This window comes from Lagenorhynchus albirostris, chromosome 14, assembly GCF_949774975.1.
Source record: "Lagenorhynchus albirostris chromosome 14, mLagAlb1.1, whole genome shotgun sequence".
Taxonomy (NCBI): domain Eukaryota; kingdom Metazoa; phylum Chordata; class Mammalia; order Artiodactyla; family Delphinidae; genus Lagenorhynchus; species Lagenorhynchus albirostris.
The window spans coordinates 30,348,799-30,372,703 of record NC_083108.1 but is presented as its reverse complement, the minus strand read 5'-3'; positions in this window follow the sequence as shown (position 1 = coordinate 30,372,703).

The window sequence follows — 23,905 nt, the reverse complement described above, 5'->3', positions numbered from 1 at the left end:
TTACCTGTGAACTTTTCCATTTGTACTTTTCTTTTTGCTAGTTGTGGCCTCTTTTTTCCCCCCACATAGAGAAGCTTCTTTAGCATTTGATTCAAAGCCAGTTTGGTGATGCTGAATTCTCTTAGCTTTTGCTTGTCTGTAAAGCTTTTGATTTCTCCATCAAATCTGAATGAAAGCTTTGCTGAGAACACTATTCTTGGTTGTACGTTCTTCCCTTTCACCAGTGTAAGTATATTGTGTCACTCCCTTCTGGCCTGTAGAGTTTCTGCTGAGAAATCAGCTGATAACATTACAGGCATTCCCTTGTGTGTTATTTTTTGCTTTTCCTTCTAGTGTTTAAATTATTATTTTCTTTACAAATAAAAAGTTGATCAGGGTAAATTATTCTCAGGACTTATTATTCCCATGGTGCATTCATAAAAGTTCACTTCTGAACCTGAAAAGAAAAGAAGATCTTGAGTCTGTTGAGATTCCCCCATGGTTCATATTTGTGGTTTAAGCCTGCTGACATTTGTCATTTACCCTTGGGCTGTCAAATCTAGCTTTGCATTGGATTCACCTTGGTTGTCGTTACAAGCATCAGTTCATACATACCCCTCAAAATATGTGGAATCAGCCAGGGACTGATATATCATTATTTTAAAGAGTTCTTCAGCTGATTCTGATGGTACTTTTGCTATGCCTTCTGAAATACAATAATGTCATGTTCAAGAGAGAAATGCAGCCTGATAAATTGTTTCTTAATTGTGTATGTGAATAACCACCTCAAAAAAATAGAAAAAAAATTAGCCATTTTCTTCTTATGAAGAAAAGCTCTGCACTCAGTATAATTCCTTCTGTTCTACAGCAGAGTCCCATCCAAGACCATGTTCTCCAAGAGTATTTGATGAATACCTGGTGAGGAAAAAAATGATGAAATGGCAGTAGGACACCAAGATGGAAATTATGGTTGTGGGTTCTTAACAATTCAGTATTAGAGGACGAATTAGAAGCAGATGAGTTAGGTCTCTCAATGTCAAGTGTATCTACCTCTAAGTGAGAAGAGCTTGATTATCTTCAAGTTCTCCAGAAAATAATAAAAATGATTAAATAAAATAGATTAATTTTTATCAACAACTGAAAGAATGCAGACTACACATTTTTTGTAGTTTCTTTTGTAACTACTTAAAGACAAAGACAAAATGTTTCTTTGTTGTGTTTGTAGAAAGGATGTAATTTAAAATGTAGCACAAAGTCCACAGGTTTCACACTGAATAATGGACATTCCCTAATACCAGGGGCAGTACTGTAGAACTGACTATAAGGTTTCTGCACATGTTTGGCCTAGGAGGAAAAAATTTAGATTCTAGGGAACATAAAAGTACACAGGCAAACTGGATTTACTAAGCAAGAATCTGAGTGCAGAGAAGTAAGATAAATGAACCAAGGGCAGGCAGATACTGTAGGGGTTGGCAAACAGGTCTCGAACAGGTCTGGGCTTGCAATAGCAAGTTAAAAATTAGGATGCAATAAAGGTGAATTCTGTACTTAGCCCTCATCTGTTCTCTGAATTTTATTGGCTGCCTTGGTGTGTGTGTGTGACCTAGAGCATGGAGGTGAATATTTACATATAGACAAAATCCAGTCCTGTTTGCAAAGTGAGAATTAAATGAATACATTTAAATAACATGCTTGTATCTGCTCACAGTTGACACTCAAGAACTGGTTTATTATTACACATACATGTCTAAGCTGTCCAGCTGTTTCTTGCACAATGATATATTTTGTGGTACAGATACTGTTTACACTTTTAAAAGTTATTGGTAGAGACAAAGTTCAGGGTACTAAAGGAAGACTCAAGTTGTCTGTAAACCTAAGCTATCACTGTAAAACTCATCAATACTATGATACACTAAATCTGAAAACCAGCAAAAGTAATATTCCTCCCAAGACTGCAGACACTGTCATCAAAGTTAATAAGCATTTATTGTAAAATATTATTGGAAAGTTTCCCAGAACTGTTTTCTCCCCGGGAAATATGTACTTACAGGAGTCATGGTCTAAAGGTAACTCTATCCCCCATCATATATTAAGTTGAGAAATAACCAATAGGGGACAGTGTAATTGGTGGCAATTATGTAAAAAGAAGCTGGCACTTGACAGCCATTTTACTACATTTCAAAGATATTGAAGAAATAAATCATGATGATAGTAAAGAATTTGGATTTTTGAAACCCTAGGCTTGGAAACTCAAATAATATAGAGACTCAGGATGGATTCTAGGCACTGAACACATATGAATTGATCCAGGCATCAGTAAGAGCCTCAGCATTCATGGGTCCCCTAGGCCTTGCCAGGAGTAATGACCAGGACAATAGATTTTGAACGAACAAAGCTCTTATAACATTTGAATTACCTTCAGCAAACAAAGCAAGCTCCTTATTTCATTATTCCTGCCTTCTGATACTTCAGATGTCCAAAACAAACTTTTATTTAATTGTATTCATGTAGTTTTGCTTTTCCATGGTCTGACTTCTGAAAAAAAATATTATTCTTATTCTTATGATGGAGGCTAGATACGCATGTCTAGTCATCCCAGGTGGTTGTGTTAATGTGGGATACCAGTGGAGACTATTTTTGAATATAGTACATTGTGTTATCTATTAATTAAGGCAGGGAGTATTGCTAACAGAATTAAATACTTGTTTATATTTGTTGTATCCAGATTTGTTTGCCTCCTCTTGTCCTCTAAAATACTGTTCTAATCAGCAGACCTATTTTCTACCCTTTTTGATACCACAAACTTACTTATTGTTTGAGTTAAATCATAGAAGGCCAAAGCCCTTGGCTTTCCAATGTGAAGCACTAAATATAAAATGAGTTACTGAAAATAAGACAAGTCTGGTGCCATAAACCTGTCAACCTCATCTCCAGGATTTTCTTTCCGTATGGCACCACATACTTTCTTGATATTACCTTGCACTGAAAAAGTTGGGCATTTATGAATCTCATGTTCAACACATTCTCAGTAATGTAAAAGAATTGGGAGTAATAAGCATGGATCATTTTGAATCCATCATGTGTGTGTATTAAACTGGCATTCAATATTTAGTTAGCATGAAAAGCAGAAGACTATTAGTTTGGGTTTAAGATTTGGTGATTGAATTCTTCAGTTTTCCATGCTCCATCAAAGAACATCAAACAATCATGGAGGAGCAGATGTTGATATTTTCTCTAGTGATGAAGCTAACATCCAAAGGATTCACAATTCCTTTTTTGTATATCATCTAAAGCAGAGCCAGATGCAGCAAGTGGATTTGGCCCAAAAATTAGTATTATCTCAAGCCAAATGTCCTTAGGAGGATTGTGATGTGTCCTGCCTGGACAACACAAAATATAATATTGGACTTTCTGGAGCTATATGAGAAGAGGCAATATGCAATTTACAAACAAAGTTAATTGGAACTGTATCAGGAAGATTTTATTTTTAGCAAAGGATCTGGTCAGTTTATTATACCTAAATTACAGTGGTAATTAAAATGAAAAAAAAAAGAAGTGGGTAGTGGTTTCAGAGTCAAGCACTTTGCTGCCATGCTTGATGGTTTAGAATAACAAGCATGGTTGTAATGTTGTTGATGGTTATGTTAAGACATTCTTTCTTATGTATATATTTTAGATTAAAATAATTACTTGGATGTACAGTAACACAAAAATTGCCAAAATGATAGGCCTAGCTGTGAATTATCAGACTAAGAAATAAAGATTCTACATTACCTGACTGTTCAAAGAATGGTCCAACTTTGATGTCACTGGGGATTTTGTTAGAAATGCAGACACTACGGCTGCACTCCAGATCTACTAAATTAGAATCTCATTTAGCAACATCCCTGGGTGATTTATATGTACATTGAAATTTGAGATGCACTGCTCAATTACTTTAAGAAGGTTTGATGTGTCAGTGTTTGTGTATGTGAGTCACATGTACAAGAATAGCACTGTCATTGAAAATCAGTTTATAAAAGATGTTTTATTTTTTCAATACATTGCAACCTTGAGCCCATGACTAATACTATTCCCTACTTCTTGCTCTTCAGAAGCAACTTGCCCCCATGTTCATCATGGCTGCCTATCCCTACTGGACTCACATCAAGGGAAAACTTCTACAGAGGCTGTAGGCTTAAAGAATGTTTGGGTACAAAGTTGCCTCTATATTTTTTCAATGAGAGATATCATGAAATTTTCTTAAGATAATAAGAGTAATTGCTAGTATTTACTGAATATATATATATGTATGTATATATATATATATATACACAATGTGCAAACAACTTTTGCAAGGGTTTCATAAGCATCATCTCATTTATCCAAATATGTAAGATGGGTATGATTATTCCTGTTATAAAGACATTGATAGTGAGTTTCAGAAACTTTGAGTAAATTACCCAAGATCACAAAGGTAGTATGTGGAAGAGTCAGAATTCATACAACATAACCACTATTGTAAGCAGTTTTTGCCGGAAAACCACCCTCAGCAGGAAATCCCCTTTCTTGCCAATTTAAGCAAAGCTACATTTTAACTAACTTTTAAATCAGGTGTCCCCGTGCTCTACTTACCTCTGGCCCTAGCACAACATTCAAATGTTTTCATCATGGAATACCTTGCCTAAGCTGTTGGTTCTTTCCATAGGTCAAAGAAGTAGAAATAAAGAATAAGCAATTAACAGATGACCAGACCTATTCCCTAGCTTCCCCTTCAGTACTCCTGTGAACAAACTGTGTGAACAAAATATTATCTAAAGAAGAATCACAAGAAGTCAAGAAGCCTGCACACAAGCCTGCACACAGTGGGGGATGGTGATGACTCTGACTCCCCATCTCAATGATTAGCTAAGATGACTTCCCTTTTCCCATTAAAAACTTTCATGGCCGAGCAGAATATTGAGATATCTTTTTTGGGGGACACTGAGTACACTATCTCTGCAGATTGCTGGTATTCTTATTAAAAGCAACTTTCTTTTCTACCAACATTCCTCTCTCTCATGTATTGATTTTCAAGTGGTGAGCAGTCAGACCTGATTCAGTAACAGATGCTCAGTATTGCTAATTAGTGGAGAAATGCAAACCCAAACCGCAACGAGATATCACCTTACACCTGTCAGAATGGTTATCATCAAAAAGTCTACAAAAAACAAACGTTGGTGAGAATGAGGATAAAAGGGAACCACTTGTACACTGTTGGTGGGAATGTAAACTGGTACAACCACTATGGGAAACAGTATGGAGGTTCCTCAAAAATCTAAAAATAGAACTACTATATGATCCAACAATTCCATCCCTGTGTGTATATATATATATAAACACCAATTTGAAAAGATACATGGACCCCCATAGACATAGCGGCATTATTTACAATAGCCAAGATATGGAAGCAACCCAAGTGTCCATCAACAGATGAACAGATAAAGAAGATGTGAGGTATATACATATATATGTGGAATATTTCTGTATATGGCTGTAATATTTCTTAGCCATAAAAAAGAATAAAAACCTGCCATTTACAACAACGTGGTGGACCTAGAGAGTACTATGCTTAGTGAAATAAGTAGACAAATACTGTATGTTATCACTTATATGTGGAATCCAAAATATAAAACACACAAATATATATAACAAAACAAAAACAGCCTCATGGATATGGAAAACAAACTGCTGATTACTAGTGAGGAGAGGGAAGAAGGGAGGGGCAAGATAGTGGTATGAGATTAAGAGATACAAACTAGTATGTATAAAATAGATAAGCAACAAGGACATATTGTACAGCATAGGAAAATGTAACCATCTTTTTAAAATAACTTTAAAAGGAGTATTATCTATAAAAATATTGAATCATTATGCTGTACACCTGAGATAATACTGTAAATCAACTACAGGTTAATAAAAAAAGAAAGTTATGAGTAATTACATATATTGTGTTTCAGAACACAGAAGAGTGCATTCTTTAATATGGTCAGCTATATCCCAGTTATGAATAAAAATATCACATTCCTTTCTTCTCAATATGTTCTATATATCTTATAGTCTACAATCTTCAGTGGCAGAAGCCTTATTTTTTGGAGTTTATGAGAATCATGATTCTTAACATTCTATTCAAAATAAATATTGTATTATAATATTGAATATGCATTTTAAAATTGCATAATGCCCTCAGAGACTTTGATAAGCCACCCTTTCTCCCCATGAAAATCAATAAATTTATGAGCTCCACAGCACCAGGATCATTAGTTTAAATATCCTCTTCAACAGCCTACTTATTCTAGAGCAGTAGTGTAAAAAGTTAATACACTTTTGATAAATATTAATCTTATAACAGAAGGAATAACTACATGCTTAAATATGGGTTAGTGATGCAGTATCAACTGGGTGCATAAAAAGGAAAAAAAATTCTGTCTTGCAAATAGAGAACAGAGTGGCATAGAAAGCACTGATTAGACAAAGGCATCCTAAGTTAAATATGATGCAGATAACTTAGTGAGTGGCAGTCAAGATAATGGACATTCTTGAGAAAGAATTAGAAATCTGTGATTATTTTTAAAAGGAAAGGGCTGGGGACATACTCGAGATGGCTCTGGCAATGGTTACATATTTAAGAGTAAAAACAAGAGCAGGAAGATTAAATCACAAAAGAGCAGATTCAAGTCAAGCCATAAAGATCTAATCTATTATGGCTGGAATCATGCCTTTCTTTTAAAATGTTTTCAGTAAATATTAGTAGATTTGAGTAAAAAAGATATATTTTATAAATGTGATTATGGAATCATTATAACATCTATCAGGGGGAAAGGGTGATTTAAAATAAGAGTCACCGAATGTGTGTCTGGAACTTTTGCTCCCAGCCAGCCGTCAAGAACACAGTGTCTATGCTTTCAATCTGATAAGACTGTTGACCAATATTGACTCACTTGTTTGGCTCCATTGGTGACCCTCAGAGTTGAAGAAGTAGCCAACCTCTGGTTTATATGCAGGGAGATAAAACTCAAGACCCACCCAAGACCTTTCCGTTTGGGTAAAGAATGATTTAGGGACATTGGCAACCCTAAGCCATTGACACATTTGATAAAAGTCATTTACTTCATTTTTGAAATTGATTTTAAACTTTGTTGAAGAGTTTTTATGTTCCAATCAGGAATCTAATCCAAATCTTTTAAAGTTCAATTTTTACTCATTATTTTCCTTTGTTTAGGGTATAGATTTTTTGGAAGTATTAAAATGAAAATAATACAATTCTTAAATGACAGTTTAGAACATTAACAAATAATGAACACTTTTGCAAAATCAAAAAACTTAGAGAATTCTTTCTTTTTGTTACCAAACAGACTACCAGGTGAGTTATATTAAAAATGAAAAATGAGCCATGGGAATGATGATGGAAATGTCTACCAGGGGCCCACAAAATCTGGGATTTGAATTGGTGGGAATCACAAGGGAGGACTGAGGCCTCACCCAGGTGCCACATCCTCAGTACAGAATTCCAATGTCTTAAAATGAAAAGCACCTTAAAACTTCAACTGCATGTTTTACAGATGAAATAATTTGTGTCCAGGGAGCCTAAAGGATTTTCTTAAGGATGGACAAGCTAAGCAGTGGCAACACTGGAAGCAGACATAAGATTTCATGACTTCCCTAACATTCAATCAATAAAACCTGTTAAATTATTGGATGGATACCCTCATAAGGTGGTTCAAAATTTCAGAACAGAAATCTGTGGGATCCAATCCTAAATTTTGTTGAAGAAATGTAGATTAAGGCAAAGGTAAATCTGGCATCTTCCTAACTCCAGAAATCTCAACTCACCATAAAGTCATATACCAGAATATATAATGAACATATAAAAAACATTTATTAAGTATTGGTTCCAAGTTAGAGTAATGCATGGCCTTTTCGGAAGAATGTTAAATGCATTTATTATTGGTGAATAGCTTATTCCCCTGACTGCAGTATTTCTAAGTAAAGACTATTTTGGAGGTGATGAATCTCTCTTTACATCCTATTCCCAAGCAATACACATTTCACTTAGGATAACATGGGAATTAAATAAAGAGACACAATTTCAGATGGAAAATAGTACTTGGAATCATTAGATTACAGGCAGGTCTCCATAAAACTTTTAAAGAACACCAGAACAATATGATTTCTGGGGCAATTTTTCTTCTGGGTTTATATGTTGTGTTTTAACACAAAAATGCTTTTCACAATAAAGTTCTAAAAGACCAATGGTCTCAACAAGGACCCTTTTAAAAATTCAAAATCAGAGCATCAAATTCTAATGCTCAGTGAGATAATTGGCCACATGTCACTCTTACTACAATTTAATCAGAACTTTTATATTCTATAATCATCACAATAAAAATTCAAATATTTTATTAAGAAGTATTAGATTTTAGTGAATTTTATCATCAGAAACTCCATCTTGTCCCACTTTCATCTTTTCTAAGCATTTAAAATAAGTCATGGAATGACAACTTATTTCAATTTAAATGAATATTTTTCTGTTTTTGTTTTTATTTCTCTCTGCCTTCCTTGAGTTAATGCTAGTCAATACAACTTTCTAGGATGCTGAGAAAATGCCTTCAACCATTTGTACATATACAGGTAGTTTAACAGTAATCAGAGTGGTTTATCTTCTTTATTCACTTGAATAAATAATATTTGTATTCCCACCAACCTCAAACTTTGGCTTAAAAAAAGAAAGATACTAGACAGGTACATTTACATGTTATTACAAATTGTGTGGAAAGTAAGAAAAGAGGGGGAAAGAGGGTAGAACTAGTTAAATTTAACTTACGACAATTAAGGAAGGTTTTATAGACAACATAGCATGTGAGTGAGATAATGAATAATAAATAGAATACATAAAGGCAGAAACGGCAGGTGGAGTACCTTTTAATGGCATGGATGTAGATGTACATGTAGATGTAGTTAGATAGATAATGACTTAATTGAAAGCATGGATTTGAAGTAAAAAAAAAGACATGGTTAAGGTATGTTTAGTGGGTAGTATTTATGTTTAGGCTACAAAATTATATTCAAATCAATAGAGTGCTTTAATTGTAAGACAGTGGATTTTAACTTATAGCATTATTTCTCAAATTTAAGACCTTGTGTATTTCCAAAAAAAATATTCCAATGGTTTCACAGACATTGATTCCAGTTGAATTAAAATCTGAGTGGGAACTCTCTAAGTGAACACTTCAAGTATCACCATTGTAATAAAAGTGTAAGCATATGAACTAAAACCAAGTGGCAAGTCTGGATTACAAAGTGGCCATCCAGAATGATCCAGAATATGATTATATTGATTTATTAATTGTTATTTTAATGAATTTATATAATTAAGAAGAAAATCCATAGAGAAAATTCATTCCCTGATAGCAAGGATCTGTAATCCCCAATTTAAGAGGCACTGTCTTATAGTCAATGTAGAGCCATTAAAGTTTAAAAGTACAATTAAATTGTCACTTTAGAAGAATTATTCTAGAGAACTTCATCTTAAGAGATACTGGGGAACTTTCCTAATCATTAGATTATTCTATCAACTAATATTTAACTAATCCCCTAGATTCCACCTAGATACTAGGTGTCAGAGAAAAAAAGATGAATACATGGTTCTGCCATAAAGAAGCTCATGGTTTAGGTGAGGAAAATGTCCTTGACTTATAAAAATAATAAAATATGAATATGCAATGGTAGAGAGATTGACAGAGAAGTGGCATTTAACTCAGCATGAAGGCCAGAGAAGACTGAATGACTAAGCTAAGTGTTAAACAGTACATTGAAATTGTGTTTAAGTTTGAGAGTGAGTGTGTGTGTGTGTGCATGTTTGTAGGGGCAGGGGTGGGGCCCTTGAAGAAAAAAAAACAGCATGAATAAACATTCCTTTGATGTTGCTAAAATGAAAAGTTTGAAGAAGAAGATATTAGGGAATCAAACTGGGAGTGTAAACAGCAGCTAATCCCTGTGGTTGTAGTAAATTGCTGTTAAGACACTGGCTTTATCTTTGGGCCATGGAGAGCTCTTAGGGAATGAGAAGTGAGGGATGACACAGTTGACTTGATATTTTAGTAAGATAACTCTAAGAAGAGGAATAGGGATAGTAGATAGAAGATTATTCTAATATTATCCCAAGTGATGAGTCCCTGGGCTAGAACACGGGTGATAATAGATAACAGAATGAAAAAGATTACATTTAAGAGGTAAAATCAGTAGAATACTGACTACGCATGGGGCATGACTGAAAGGAGGAAGTCAAGGATAAATAAGTTTTCTGGCTTAGACATATCTATCAATTGAGAATGAGATTATAATGAGACAAAAAAAACCTTGAAGAGAAAATGATGAGTTAATTTTGACATATTGGGAGTATAGGGCTTGTGGGCTACCCAATACATGACTCTATTGACAGATGAATATACAAATCTGAAACTTGGGCAAAAGCTATGGCTTAGAAATACAGTTTTAAGATTCAAAAATTTAATAGTTAAACAATCTGCTGATGTTTAAGATAGGTGCAAGTTATTAAGCAATTACAGGAGACTAGGCTCCTTCCAAAGTCCTTTAAATGAATTATCTCATTTAAGACTCAACAAATATATGGAGTAAATGCTAGTAAAATCCCCATTTTACAGACCAGTAAAGTGAGAATTGGTGTCAAGAGAGGAACTGGCCCAAGGTCTCAAAGCTAGCTAGGGTTGGATCTCAGAAAGAAGCTCAGGAAATCTGACTCCATATGGCTTCTCTGGGAAACTGTATAGTGAGAGAAGCTGTTGCCAATAGCAGAACGATGGAGAACACCAGCATTTAGTGTTTTATGTTTATTATTTTATTAAAATATAGGTGAGCCTATGAGTGAGCCTATGAGTGAGACTGTCATTAGAGAGATTTATAAAGAACCAGGCTACATAGTGTCATGGTGGTCAGGTCAGCTGTCAATTTGAGAAGCCAGTAAAAATCCATAATTTGGTTTGGCAATTGAGATGACATTTGTAAAAGCAGCTTCAGTGGAATTTAGGAATATAAGGGATATTACAATTGTCAAAGTGATAATTAACTTGTTTTGAAATAACTACTGTTTTGAAAGTTTAGAAGACAAAAAGAAGAGAGATTCAAGTACATTCTAAGCTTTGATTTGTGTTGGATCCAGTCTGCATGGCTGTGCAACTTCCATACCTTCCCTAAATTCACTTTGTTCTAAATGATCCTTAGTGTTATTTCAGTTAACTTAGAATATAACCAGTTATCAGCACCTCTTTAATCCCAACTGGGCTTGACTTGTTTCCACCAACTAAGCAACCTCCTTGCTTTCGTAGGACAAAAACAAATAAAAGCCTGCGGACAGCCTATTCCTCATAAAGTAACCAAGGTAATACTTAGATATATTTGTTTCTTCTAAAATGTAAATTCCATATATCCCTACAGCTAGAACAAATTATTACCCAGAATAATTCTCAAAAATGTGTGTTAAATGAATAGACATAGAAAGGAAATAATGTTTATAGCAATGATTCACATTGCTTGTTTCCTTTAGAGGTTTTCTTCAACTGGGAAATAATTTTCCATGGCTATATTTAAGAAGGCATATCATCACACTGTCAAATAGACATAATGAGGTAGCAGGAATTGGTAATCAATAGAGTATCATTTATTCACAAAGATCTGAAAATTTAAGAATGTAAAGGAAAACTATAAGAACAATTTCCTTTTCTTCACATAGGACAAAACCTGATATTGTCCTCTAAATTCTTCATTTATATCAAAGCAGAAATGAAATTACAGGGGTGATGATTTTATTTCAACTCAATAAAATTAGTCCCTGAGTGACAAGGGCTGTTTTAGATACCAACAATAAAGTGCCATTTTAGAAATGAAAATCATGGGCTGACCTAAAAAATCATGTTTGTTCTCAGGTCACACAGGGTGTACTTTTAACTAGAGTGAATGCAGCAGGGGTTAAGAGAAGCTGTCTTTTTGTTTATCATATTAATAGAAAAATATGATTTGCCTATTTACCACAGTGTCCATTAAGCGCATCAGCTATTAGGTAGTAAATTTTTCCAACATAATGAATATATTCAGTTGGAAATCACCAGAGCAACCCTTTTATAGAATGATAATGGCTATGAGAAATACAGCAGTAATCCAGTCAAATGTTTGCCCACAGATCTGGGTATTGCTATAGCAGTCCACATGCTTCCTGCAATTACAAGCCAGTTTTATATTTATCAGTTTATTTTTCAAATACAGCCAGTTTTAGCACCCCTTAGACACTGTGAAGGATCTTGTAATTAATGTTTTCTTGTTACACTTGTATAAAAAGTGCCTCTGAAGCAACTTAATGTAGAAAATAATAAGAATATTAGATTTTCCTGTGGTTTATATGACTTCAAATAAAAATGTTTATTTTTCTCAATACTTTTCTGGATTCCTCCATCTGAATGATAGAGATCATGTAAAATTTATTCCATTGCAATTTTGAAGAATGAGAATTTCTAATCTAGAGACTTGCTTTAATGGCTCAGTTCCTCTGAAATTTGGAAGTAAATATTTTAAAAATTCCTAAAGATCCTTTTCTTAAAATCTGCCTTGCAGTCAGTCTTAATTTATTTGAGAAATCTGAATTATTAGAGTCTCATATTTTTATTTACACTCTAACCTATAGTATTATCCCTGGATGGGTCTAAATAAATGCAACTAGATCACGGGTTCTCAATTTACTGGGTCTATGTATTTGAATGGAACAAAAAGAGAACATATTTATTTTTAACTAACCTCTAATTGACAGTTGTTATTTGTTCCATTATAAATACAGTCAACCAACTGGAGCACTACTAACAGTACCTATGACTTTGTCACCAATAGAAAAGACAGTTTTCAAATCATCTGCAATTTATGCAGAGAACCCAAGGTATCACTAATGATTATCACTACTTTGAAATTACAGCAGTTATTTTTCCTTCTGGTTAATCTTATTTAATATGTTAAAGAAGCATTTACATTACTGTATCACATTTATTAATACTATGATAAATTATTTCAATATAATTGGTTTCCTTTGGAAATTCATCTCCTTTATTTTATGTGTTTTAAAACATTATTCTGAGGAGGGGCTCTATAAACTTCACCATATTGTAAAATGTGTCTACTACTCAAAATATGACAGGATGGGTTTGGGATATCCTGTTCCTTTTTTGTTCACACATTTAGTCTCCCTTCAAATCAGACAATTATCAATAGAATTTTCAGTTTTCAGAATATTTCTTCATACCTCTACGTATTCCAACTGTTGGTAGTTTTATTCCTCAGCAATACATCAAAAAAATTCCAGAGTTGGGATCTATCGTCCAAATTTTTTTTTCCAGATCAATCTGCTCCTAATATTGTTGGCAGAGTTAAAAATTCAGCCAATTATTTAGGGCTAAGAATTATTTTGAGCTTTTTATGTCTATTACAGAATTCCATAAAGGAAATAAAACATCACTTTTAGAGGTAAATGGAAGGAAGCCCTTCAAGTCCTCAGGAAATTACAACCCTAATGTTACAGTGAAAAACAAAACAATCAGTTAGCAAGTTAGTCATCAACTCCAGCCAACTAGCAAGCTGAATTGGTCATCTAGTTTTTGGTCAGAGGACACTGGGAATTTTTCCCCTATGCTGGTTTCTTCCACAAAACTTTACCTTGTCAAAATCTCTGTTTTTACCTTGCATATGCTTATTCTGAATCTCATTTTCTCAGGCTCTTTGCAACCTCCCATATCTTCCAAGGTTGTAGGTAATTAATCTCTTAATGGAATTAATACTATAGAAAAAAGAAAGGTAGAAGAAAAAATTATTTTCACATCCACTTATTTTTTTCTTTCAACATTTGTTGAGCACTTTCTAGGGGTTAGGCACTATGGAGAGTAAGAATAAAGCATGGTGCTTCTCTGCAAGTCCCTCTTACACCTCAGTCCCCTCTTCTTTCTACACTATGCTACTCACTACCTCCTTGGGTTTTAACAGATACTATAAATATCTGAATTTTTAAAGTTACCTTAGAGTAGTAAATTGCTATTTCTAACTTATAGAAGTGTGACTTATGTGTTGGACTCTCCAATGGTCCGTGCTTAATTATCTGAAGAGAAAGGGAAGGGATTGCATAATTGATAGAATTTAATGCCCCTGCCTTCCTGGTCAGATGACAACCCAGCCACCCATTTCTTTTCTTTTTTTTTTTTTTTTAACATCTTTATTGGGGTATAATTACTTTACAATGGTGTGTTAGTTTCTGCTTTATAACAAAGTGAATCAGTTATACATATACATATGTTCCCATATCTCTTCCCTCTTGCGTCTCCCTCCCTCCCACCCTCCCTATCCCATCAGCCACCCATTTCTTAGTGTCAGTCCTGGTGGACACAGGGAATGTTGGCTCCAACTTGTTTATGTATTTTTAAGCAAAAATTAAAGCACACTGTACATACTGTTTTATAACAACTTTTTCAGCTAATAATTTCCATCTTTCCACTTCAGTAAATGTTTCTTTTATCTAAAATTCAGACTCATTTCAAAATGTCCCAGTGATTCCTAAAATGTCCTTCATAGTAATTTGTCTCAACTAGGATCCTATCCAGAACTGTGCATTGTCCCTTATTGTTTTGTGCCTTAAGGCTCTTTTTAAGATGTAACACCAAAATGTCTTAAATTATTTATCATTGTTAGTTTTGTGGTTCTTGTTCAAACACCAATATATCATGTTTTGTAATCATGCTTACATATTCCCTGAGTATATTTAATTTTAAATTTCTTCTCCCTCTTTTATTTCTAATTTGACCACAATTACCAGTGAAAAATGCATTCCTTCACACCAATCTATATGATACAAGCAATAAAATATTAGTTTGTCCTCTCATGAAGGGCTATGAACAGGGGTTATGGTGACAACAGTTTGCTGACATTTTCTTTTCTTCTGTGTCTATGAATAAATTCCTTTACAAGAAATTGACTCCTTTGTAAATGTTAATGTTTAACTAGTTCAGAAACTGTAAGAGGCTTTGATATAGCCAGTCTTGAGCATACTCAATACATACATATTTTATATTTTTAAAAGACTAGTTTTTTATAGGAAATTAAATTGAATTCTGCCTTAAGGCACACAATTTAAAGCATGCAGTTATTCAGCCTAAATATACATACATATTATTTTCAGCATAATTTAATCATAATTGGAATTGTGGTTGGAATCATCATTCAGAATTGCTGCCTCCTCACCTCTTGCCACAAAGTTTCATTCTGTCCCCCCCCCACACTTTGTCTAAGAACTCTGTCAGTCTTATCAATATGCCTTAGCTTTTTTCAGACTGCACTAGACATAAAGGAAAGGGGAGAAAATGGGCTTTTTGAAAATGATTGAATTTTGTATAAATCCAAACCTCATTTCCTATTTGGCTTTAGTGAATAAAATGATATTTGCAAAATCCTGCAATAGTGAGCATCATTTTTATCATTTTTAATGTGAAACCAATTCAATAGAAATGAGCTGAGATGAAGGACAATTAAACATAGTCTTACTTTAGAGTGTTGTTGGCATTCCTAGAAAGGTTCCTTTTTTCTGATCATATCTAACTTCTATTCATTTCCTCTGCTTTGTATTGTTTTACTTACAGCTTCACATTATTTGGATTCTGAGAATATATTATTTCTTCCTTATAAAGAGCTTAAAATAGTGAAACCTACATATACAGGATAGTGGCAGAAATAGGGCAGTCTCCAAATTGCTGACTCTGATTTCTGCAGTTCAGTTAAGGTGGCTATGAGATGTCCTTCTACTTGAGCTGCATAGCTATAGCCTTCTTTCCCTAAAATTGATATTTTTTTAGTCAATAAGTATTTATTGAGCATATACTATATGTCAAGCTTGGGATATAGCAGCAGTAAACAGAATAGAAAAAAGAAAATCCCCACCCTACATAGTTTATGTTCTAATTAGGTTTGTGTGGTGAGGGGAGGGGATAAGGTGATAAGAAATAGACAGTAAGGAAAAAAGAAAAGAATAATATAAATCATATTGGATTATGGTAAGTGCTAAGGAGAGACCCGAAGTTGAGAATGGGGCAGTCATCAGGGAAAGTCTCTTAGAGAAGATAACATTTGATTAAAGCCCTAAAAGAGGTAAAAGTACAAGCCGTGTAGATATTCGGAGAAATATCTGTAGCCATGATTCTAAGGAAGGCAGGAAAGATTCCTGTAACCAGAAAGGGTTGGGCATAGTTAAAAACTAAGGGAAATCCAGAATTTAGAGTGTAGACTCTCACTCCTTGTTGCTGCAACTCTGAGTACCTTGCTGAGTTACTGGATCACATGGAGGCTCAGCTGGATTTTATCTTTTTTTCCTGAGTGATAATAAAAATTATCCTAACCACTTGAGTTCTTAATACTTTTCAGACATTTTAAGATATTTATATAAAGTGTTTTTTTAAATCCTCTCATCAGTTCTCTGAGACAAACAATGGCATCTTATTTACAACGGAAGGGCACTGAAATCTGTGCTTAGCTAGTGGAAAGCAGAGCCACAAAAAAATCCAGATCCAGGGGCTTCCCTGGTGGCGCAGTGGTTGAGAGTTCGCCTGCCAATGCAGGGGACATGAGTTCGTGCCCCGGTCCGGGAGGATCCCACATGCCGTGGAGCGGCTGGGCCTGTGGGCCATGGCCGCTGAGCCTGCGCGTCCGGAGCCTGTGCTCTGCAATGGGAGAGGCCACAACAGTGAGAGGCCCAAGTACCGCAAAAAAAAAAAAAAAAAAAATCCAGATCCAAAGAAAGGGGTCTGTCTGCCTCCAGCCTGTGAACTATTGACTGCTCTGCCATACAAATATCCACACATCTTGAGATGCATGTGTGAACATATTCATAGATAGGATGAATTACTTTTGTAGAGTTTTGACTTGAAAAAAATCACAACGTGAGAGCTGTGAGTTAAGGTTTTTTTTTTTTTTTTTTTTCTTCGGTACGCGGACCTCTCACTGTTGTGGCCTCTCCCGTTGCGGTGCACAGGCTCCGGACGCGCAGGCTCAGCAGCCATGTCTCACGGGCCCAGCCGCTCTGCGGCATGTGGGATCCTTCCGTACCGGGGCACGAACCCATGTCCCCTGCACGAGCAGGCGGACTCTCAACCACTGCGCCACCAGGGAAGCCCGAGTTAAGTTTTAGGTGTAAGGTCAGGTTGTTTATTTGAGATATTTCTTGTTTCTTGAGGTAATATTATATTGCTATAAACTTCCCTCTTAGAAGCACTTTTGCTGCATCCTATACATTTTGGTTGTCGTGTTTTCATTGTCATTTGTTTCTAGGTATTTTTTATTTCCTCTTTGATTTCTTCAGTGATATCTTGGTTATTTAGTAGCATACTGTTTAGCCTCCATGTGTTTGTATTTTTTTTTTTCTTTTTTTTTTTTTTTTTTTTTTGCGGTACGCGGGCCTCTCACTGTTGGGGCCTCTCCCTTGCGGAGCAGAATCTCCGGACACGCAGGCTCATGGGCCATGGCTCATGGACCCAGCTGCTCCGCGGCATGTGGGATCTTCCCGGACCGGGGCACAAACCCGTGTCCCCTGCATCGGCAGGCAGACTCTCAACCACTGCGCCACCGGGGAAGCCCATGTGTTTGTATTTTTTACTGTTTTTTTTTTTTCTGTAATTGATATCTAGTCTCATGGCATTGTGGTCAGAAAAGATACTTGATACAATTTCAATTTTCTTAAATTTACCAAGGCTTGATTTGTGACCCAAGATATGATCTATCCTGGAGAGTGTTCCATGAGCACTTGAGAAGAATATGTATTCTGTTGCTTTTGGATGGAATGTCCTATAAATATCAATTAAGTCCATCTTAATGTATCATTTAAAGCTTGTGTTTCCTTATTTATTTTCATTTTGCATGATCTGTCTATTGGTGAAAGTGCAATGTTAAAGTCCCCTACTATTATTGTGTTACTGTAGATTTCCCCTTTTGTGGCTGTTAGTATTTGCCTTATGTACTGAGGTGCTCCTATGTTGGGTGCAGAAATGTTTACAGTTGTTATAGCTTCTTCTTGGATTGATCCCTTGATCATTATGTATTGTCCTTCTTTGTCTCTTGTAATTGTCTTTAATTTAAAGTCTATTTTGTCTGATTTGAGAATTGCTACACCAGCTTTCCTTTGATTTCAATTTGCATGGAATATCTTTTTCCATCCCCTCAGTTTCAGTGTCTATGTGTTCCTAGGTCTGAAGTGGGTCTCTTGCAGACAGCATATATATGGGTCTGGTTTTTGTATCCATTCAGCCAGTCTGTGCCTTTTGCTTGGAGGATTTAATCCATTTACATTTAAGGTAATTATTGATATGTATGTTCCTTTTATCATTTTCTTAATTTTGGGGGGTTTGTTACAGTAGATCTTTTCCTTCCTGCCTAGAGAAGTTCCTTTAGCATTTGTTGTAAAGCTGGCTTGGTGATGCTGAATTCTCTTGGCTTTTGCTTGTCTGTAAAGGTTTTAATTTCTCCGTAGAACCTGAATAAGATCCTTGATGGGTAGTGTCTTCTTGATTGTAGGTTTTTCCCTTTCATCACTTTAAATATGTCTTGCCATGCCCTTCTGGCTTGCAGGGTTTCTGTTGTCGTATTCGCTGTTAACCTTATGGTGATTCCATTTTATGTTATTTGTTGCTTTTCCCTTGATGCTTTTCATATTTCTTCTTTGTGTTTAATTTTTGATAGCTTGATTAATATGTGTCTTTTTGTGTTTCTCCTTTGATTTATCCTGTATGGGACTCTCTGTGTTTCCTGAACTTCACTGACTATTTCCTTTCACTTATTAAGGAAGTGTTCAACTATAATCTCCTGAAATATTTTCTCAGTCCCTTTATTTTTCTCTAGTTCTTCTGGGACCCCTATATTTCGAATGTTGGTACATTTAATATTGTCCCAGATATCTCCTAGACTGTCCTCCATTGTTTTCATTCTTGTTTTCTTTATTCTGCTCTGTGGTAATTATTTCCACTATTTTATCTTGTAGGTCATTTATCCATTCTTCTGCCTCAGTTATTCTGCTATTGACTCCTTCTAGAGAAGTTTAAATTTCATTTATTGTGTTATTCATCAATGTTTCTTTGCTCTTTATTTCTTCAACTCCTTTTTAAATGTTTCTTGTATTTTCTCCATTCTATTTCCAAGATTTTGGATCATCTTTACTATCATTACCCTGAATTGTTTTTCAGGTAGACTTCCTCTTTCCTCTTCATTTGTTTAGTCTGGCTGAGTTTTACCTCCCTCTTTCAACTGCTGTATATTTCTCTGTCTTCTCATTTTGCTGAACTTACTCTTTCTGGGGTCTGCTTTTCACAGGCTGCAGATTCATAGTTCCTGTTGTTTTGGGGTCTGCCCCTGGTGGGCAAGGTTGTTCAGTGGTTTGTCTAGGCTTCCTGGTGGAGAGGATGGGTTCCTGTGTTCTAGTGGATGAGGCTGGATCTTGTCATTCTGGTGCGCAGGACAGCATCTGGTGGTGTGATTTTTGGTGTCTGTGAACTTATTATGATTTTATGCAGCCTCTATGCTAATGGGTGGGGCTGTGTTCCCATCTTGCTAGTTGTTTTGCATAGGGTGTCCAGCACCATAGTTTGCTGCTCGTTGAGTGTAGCTGGGTCTTAGTATTGAGGTGGAGATCTCTGGGAGAGCTTTTGCTGTTTGATATTATGTGGCGCTGGGAGGTCTCTGGTGGACCAATGTCCTAAACTCTGCTCTCCCACCTCAGAGGCTCAGGCTTGACACCGGCCCGAGCACCCAATACTCTGTCAGCCACATGGCTCAGAAGAAAAATAAGAATAAAAAAAGAAAGGAAGAAAAAATAAAATTATTAAAATAAATAATAAAAAATATTATTAAAAATATTTTTAAAAATAATGGAAGAAAGAAAGAGAGCTAGCAAATCTAAAAACAAATCCATCAATGATAACAAGCATTAAAAACTATACAACAACAACAAAGACTGACTGAACCCCCGGACAAATGGTAAAAGCAAAGCTATACCAACAAAATCTCATAAAGAAGCCTACACATACACACTGACAAAAAGAGAAAAAGGGAAAAAAAATATATATATATATAAAAAAGGAAGAGAAAAACCAAAGCAATAAACAAGTCTACCAATGATGATAATATCTAAATACTAAACTAAGATAAACATAATACCAGAAATAAATTAGATGCAGAAAGTGAACTCCAAGTCTACAGTTGCTCCCAAAGTCCACTGCCTCAATTTTGGGATGATTCATTGTCTATTCATGTATTTCACAGATGCAAGCTACATCAAGTTGATTGTGGAAATTTCCCTTTCTCTTCTTTTTTGGCAGTTTCTGGGGTTCAGCTTTGGATTTGGCCCTGTCTCTGTGTGTAGGTTGCTTTAGGGCCTCTCTTCCCCGCCCAGACAGGATGGGGTTAAAGTAGCAGCTGATTGGGGGCTCTGGCTCTCCCAGGCATGGGGGAGCAGGGGGTATAGAATGTGGGGTGATCCTGCAGTGCCAGAGGCTGGTGTGACCTTGTAACAGCTTGAGGCATGTCGTATGTTATTCTGGGAAATTATCCCTGGATCACCGGACCTTGGCATTGGTGGGCTGCACACACTCCCCGGAAGGGGAGTTGTGGATAGTGACCTGTGCTTACACACAGACTTCTTGGTGTCTGCAGCAGCAGCCTTAGCATTTCATGCCCATCTCTAGTATCCACGCTGATAGTCACAGCTCACGCCTGTCTCTGGTGCTCCTTTAGGAGGAGCTCTGAATCCCCTCTCCTCACACACCCCGAATCAATGGTCTCTGGCCTCTTAGGCAGTTCCTGGACTTAGGCAGACATTTTCCTGGACTCCCTCCCAGCTGGCTATGGCACACTAACCCCGCTTCAGTCTGTGTTCATGCAGCCAACCCCAGTCCTCTCTCTCGGATCCGACCTCTGAAGCCCGAGCCTCAACTCCCAGCCCCCACCTTCCCCAGTGGGTGAGCAGGCAAGCCTCTACGGCTGGTGAGTGCTGGTCGGCACCAATCATTTCTGCGGGAATCTCTCCACTTTTCTCTCTGCACCCCTGTTGCTCTCCTCTCCTCCGTGGCTCCAAAACTTCCCCCCTGCCCACCCCCCTGCTCCACCAGTGAAAGGGTTTCCTAGTGTGTGGAAACTTTTCCTCCTTTACAGCTCCCTCCCAGAGGTGCAGGTCCCATCCCTATTCTTCCGTCTCTGTTTTTTCTTTTTTTTTTTTTTTGCCCTACACAGGTACGTGGGGAGTTTCTTGCCTTTTAGGAAGTCTTAGGTCTTCAGCCAGCATTCAGTAGGTGTTCTGTAGGAGTTGTTCCCCATGTAGATGTATTTCTGATGCATTTGTGGGGAGGAAGGTGACCTCCACATCTTACTCCTCTGCCATCTTGAAGGTCCCCTTCAAATGCATTTTTGATCCCCTTCTCTCTATCTTCTCCTTCTGGAACACGTAATATGCATAATTCAGAACTCTTATACTAGTCAATAGATCTCATATTTTTTTTTAATTTGTCTTTTGTCTGATTGGGTGATTTCCATTATTCTATCTTCCAGAATACGTATTCATTCTTCTATGCTATTTAGTCTGTTATTATTCTAGATTGTTTTTTATCTTGCCAGTTGAGTTGTCTAATTTTTATTGGTTCCTCTATAGTTTCAAGTTCCTTGTTGCAGTGATGTGCATTTATATCAATAATCTTTTTAAACTCCTTTAGCATTTTGTTACTACCTTTCTGAACTTGTGATCTAGTAGACTGGTGAGGTCCATTTCATTATGTGTTCTTTCAGGGGATTTCTTTTACTTACTTATTTATTTATTTTACTTGGGAGTAATTCCTCTCCTTTTTTTTTTTTTTGCAGTACGCGGGCCTCTCACTGTTGTGGCCTCTCCCATTGCGGAGCACAGGCTCCGGATGTGCAGGATCAGTGGCCATGGCTCACAGGCCTAGTTGCTCCATGGCATGTGGGATCTTTCTGGACCGGGGCACGAACCTGTGTCCCCTGCATCGGCAGGCGGACTCTCAACCACTGTGCCGCCAGGGAAGCTCTCCTCTCCTTTTTCACTTTACTTAACTCTATCTGTCTCTATTAATTTATGAGAAACAGTTATCTACTGTGATCTTAAAGGGAGCAAGAATAGTCTAATATTTTTGGTGTGAGGGCTGTTTTTTGTATGGATGCAGCCATATTTTTCCTCAAAGTATGCTGGCCATTATTCCCTTGATAGAGTGTTTTATTGGTATTGTGGTGTCCAGAGCTTGCACTAGATATTGGATGGGATCTCCTCTTTGTTCTATGGCTCACACAGCCCTGTTGGGGGTGCAGTCTGCTCCCCAGTCATTGGAGTAGGAGGCCTGGGGCTTGTGTTCACTAAGGGTCTGTTGGCGTTAAGTGCATGCTCTGTCCCAAAGGAAGTAAACATTGAAGCTAGAGGCTTGTATGGTCACAGCAAACCCATGTGTTGCCAGTGCAGGCATCCACAATTTTGCCCAGAAGTAGCCCAAGGTCACTTCCTGTTCTTCATTTTTTCCCCAGATTTAGTATTAGGCTGGTGCTGGGGGCCAGGACACTGTGGTTGCAGGAATCAGGGTGGTCATGCTTCTTCCTTGGACCTGGACTGCCTTTGTGGCAGGTCTCTCCCAGGACCTGTCTGCCCCAGATCCTGATCTAAGCTGCAGTGTGGGGTAGGCAGAACATGAGTTCTTATACCAGGAACCAAACCACTGTATACTCCTGTCCAAGGGCTGTCCTCCCTAGATGTGCTCTTCTGTGGTGCTACACAAAATCCACCACTGCTGGACATGCTCCCACCGTGTGACAATTGATAATGTGCTCTGATGGTGAACCCATACCTGATGTGCGCATGCTGGCAATGAGCTCCAAGGTTTGGCTCAGAACACACCCCAGGCCCTCCAGGCTGTCTCTGCACAGCTAGACAAAGTCCTCTTCCAGGGCCTGTCTGCCCAAGATTCAGTGCTTATGTGCTGCACATACTAATAGCCCTGTCCAGTGCATATTTCAGGCTGGGAGGTGCAGCAAGATGGCAACCATCAGAGCCAGTCTAGCAAGCCAGCATTTGTGCACTCCTCATGAGCAGAGTGCAGGCTCCTCCAGCCCCTCTATCTGTCCCAGTGGACATCCCAGCAGGCAAAGCGTCTCTCCAGGACAAGGTCCTGCCCATAGCTACTTTCCTTCCTTCACAGATCCCTTCCAGGGGCTCTAGTTCCATGCTGATGTCTTTTTTCTCCCATCCTACCTGGTTTTGCACTTTTTGTTGTATAAGAGGTCTTATGTCCATCTCCAATTGGTTTTCTGGGAGAATTCTTCTATATGTAGCTGTATTTTTAATGCATTGTTGGGGGAGGCAAACTCCACATCCTCCAACTCTGCCCTCTTGATCCTATTATCATGTCTATTTCTATAGATGCACAAAATCTATGTTTACTAGACTGTGTTGGAGATTAAAACAATAATGTCTAGAGCAGGTAGTATGTATCATTTCTTCTAGGACACTGAATTTTTAAAAATAATATTATGTTTCTATTTTCTGTGTCAGGTGAGGTAAATATTACCTAGATGTTGACTTCTTATCAGGAAATCCAGCCTAATATTGCCATGTAGCAATGTGAAAAACACTTGTGTTTTTCAAACAGACATTCCTTGCTTTTCCAAAGATATTTTCCCCTAAAAGCATGCACATACTGAGACAGTTCTCTCCCTGACCACTCTGTTTGCCAGGTGTGTTCTTGCTTCTAGATCTTTGCCCAAGCCTGGTCTATTTCCTTCAACAAGTTGTCCTTCCAGGTATAGCTAAATTCCCACCTTTACAAGAAAACCTTTCCTG